The sequence below is a fragment of the Rhagoletis pomonella genome, unplaced genomic scaffold (assembly GCF_013731165.1).
Source record: "Rhagoletis pomonella isolate Grant_MI unplaced genomic scaffold, Rhpom_1.0 Rhpom_scaffold_00731, whole genome shotgun sequence".
Classification (NCBI taxonomy): Eukaryota; Metazoa; Arthropoda; class Insecta; order Diptera; family Tephritidae; genus Rhagoletis; species Rhagoletis pomonella.
The window spans coordinates 62633-65654 of record NW_023459285.1 but is presented as its reverse complement, the minus strand read 5'-3'; the positions used below and the strand labels follow the sequence as shown (position 1 = coordinate 65654).

Genomic DNA, 3022 nt, shown 5'->3' with positions numbered 1-3022 from the left:
TTTTTCCCGTGGGTACTTAACAACTTTCGAACGCGGCTGATTTTTTTTTTTTAGTTTCTGACAACAACACGACCACGGCCGGCATTCAATAATAAAAATTAAACCAAAAACAAAAAAAAACAACGAACGCGCGTTGCTTCAAAATTCGAGTTCTGAGCGCAGCGTCTAACAAAAACGAGTTATGAACATTTCCTTTGCTTAGTCGAGCCTATTTGTTATGGTGTTACAATTTGTTGCCTTCTTTGTTGTGTGAAAATACGAGCAATAGTGTAAAGTGTCGCGGCACAGAGGCTAAATTTAAACGCACAAGAAAAATCTTGTTACATTAGATGCATACTTCTTCCTCCGTTTTTTTTTGGGAAGTAAAGAAAAATTGATTTAATTATAAAAAACGGAGCAGCTCACGCGCGCGCACCAGTGTGCAAAATAGAAAGAAAATATTTTAAAAATTAATAAATCAAAATAGCAGCAGCCGCCGTAGTAATTAAGTAGCTTTAACAAGCAAACAGTGCAATTAAACGCGTGTGAGCGCAATAGCGCGCGGTGTGCGACGTCGAAAGGCGCATAACGGCAGGGCGGCGTTTTTGGTTGGTAGTAACTTTATTAAGAGTGGTGGAAGCGCGGTGCGGCATGCCGGTGGCTTATTAGAGACCACGAGTTGAGTGGCGCCGAGCCATAATAATTATAATTATATTTCCAATTACAAGAACATAACACAGTTGTATAACTGTAAAACAAGCTAGCGCATTTATTTTTCTTTATTTAAATTTTATAAAAGGAACTACGGCTTAAGAGCGCCCAGAGTTTTAGAGGCTTGCCGCGCATTAAAAAAAAAACTAGCACGGCAGCGGCGGTAGTGGTGGCGACGGCACTTAGTTCCGTTTAGTTAATAGGGCGTGCATGCGCGCGCATGTAAGTAACACGTTTTTTTTTGGAGGCCTAACACGCGCGCTACTGAGCTGCTAAGAAAAATTCGCAACGCCAAAAAAAAAAATTGTGAAATTCAAATGCGATAGATAGCAAGCATGAAAATGTAGAAAAACATAGCAAAAGTGTGTGAAAGTGTTAGTGTGTACTAATAACAAATCAAACCCGACTTCAAAATTAATGTGGTGTGCCATGATAACAAAAACTCCACACGCGAATTCTCTTCCCCTCCAACACCATTCATCCGTGCGCTCATCATCCACCTCACCACTAGCACCTCCATTGTAAGCGAATCGTTGATGCGGCTCGTCATTTGCCTCCGTTTTCCCCAATAGTTTCTTATCGCGTTGGCTGCTCTGTTGTTGCTGTTACTGCTGCCGAGTGCAGCAGTCCTGTGTGTCCAGTCCCAGCAGTCATTTAAGACGATTCCGTGCGAGCTTTTCATTCATTCACAAATCGACTGCCGAGCGCTATTGTTGTGTCGGCGCTGACTGACGCGTCGCTTGCATGTAACAATTTTATTCTCAAAGTCGCAACTCATTCATGAGACGCGCGCGCGTTCCGTCGTCATTCGCAGTGAATGCTGATTGCTAGAAGTGATTGTATGAAAAAGCAAAAAAAAAAAATAATAAAAAATATAAAACACAAATTAAAACATAATAATAAAATTAAGTATGAAAACAAATGCTTAAAAAATGAAAAACAAACAACTACAAATTGCAAATGTTTAATAAAACGCAATATTCAGTATACAATATTTGTATGTGTGTTTGTATGTACGCTCATTAAAAAATCAGCTAATCGTATATTTACCTCGTCTATATTCACTGCGAGCGCTGCAATTAACGTTTATAAAATTGATGAAATGTGCATGAGAGATTAATAACGGCATTACAATCAGCCATAAAAGTTACGAATGCGTGAAAACACAGCGAGGAACGGCTGTAAAATGTGAGTTATGTCTATATTTATTTATGATTGTTTTTTTTTTTTTAAAGTAAAATAAAGCAAAATAAAATAAAAAAGACACAATAATAATTTCAAAAAATATGAAATGGTAAAATTAAATAAATTTTAATACAAAAAATAAAATAAAAGCAAATAAAATGAAGTAAAAACAAATAAAATTAAAAAACAAACATTTAAGAAAAAATAAATCCAAAATTTTATGAATTAAAACATAATGGACTTAAAATAAAATTTTATTAAATAAAGCACAAAAACAAAAAATTAAATTTAATAAAAAATGAAAATAAAAATACTAAATAAAGTTAAATACGAAAAGAAAATACTTAATTTTGAAACGATTTAAAATTCAAATGAACATATTCAATTTGCGACTGAGCATAAATTTGTGCCCAGTTTTAATAAGATTTGTGTGATTTTTAATTAGCCAAATTTCAAATCCGAAAATAAAAGTAATTTCTGAATTGAAAGTTGCTTCAAATCCTAAATAATATAAATTTATTATTTGTTCGACGAATGAAATCAACCTCAAAAAAATTTATTTTATTTGCGATTTGATTTGTCGAGCTAATCAAACGTGATTTTCTTTTTTCTTGTAACTTACAATTTGCTAGAAAATAAAATTTAGTTTTTATCTGGTTGTTGAATCAAATCATAAATAAATTTTGTTTTTTATTTGTTCAACGATTCAAATCACAAATATTTTATTTTTTTTATTTCATCGTCTAATAAAATCGCAAATAAATAAAATTTTTTACTTGGTCGACGAATCAAATCGGAAATAAATTTTATTTCTATTTGGTTGACGAATCCAATCACAAACCAAATATATTTCTTAATTAATAGCGGATTTAAAATTAAAAAGAATTTTAAATGACGCAACCCTTGTTTTAAAGATATCAAAAATTTATTGCCACGTAAATAATATACATTGTATATCCAGTTTTCCAATGATCTAAAATGTGCATATGTCAACAAAAAAAAAAAAAAAAATCAAAAACTTTGCCCAGTTTTTCAATATCTAAATTATTACGTCCGGTTTTTAATGTAGCAAAAGTTATGTCCAATTTTAAAATTGTAGAAGTTTTTTGTGCAGTTTTTAAATAAAAAATATTATGCTCAGTCTTTA

At 32.4% G+C, this 3022-nt stretch overlaps 1 long non-coding RNA gene across 1 annotated transcript in view; it reads left to right on the top strand.

Annotated features, from left to right (window-relative positions):
- Positions 1–1454: 1454 nt before the first annotated feature.
- LOC118751479 overlaps positions 1455–3022 on the top strand; it is a 54660-nt gene continuing 53092 nt past the window's right edge. The window contains exon 1 of the long non-coding RNA XR_004994530.1: positions 1455–1878. This is a non-coding gene — a long non-coding RNA (uncharacterized LOC118751479). The remainder of the gene's footprint in view (positions 1879–3022) is intronic.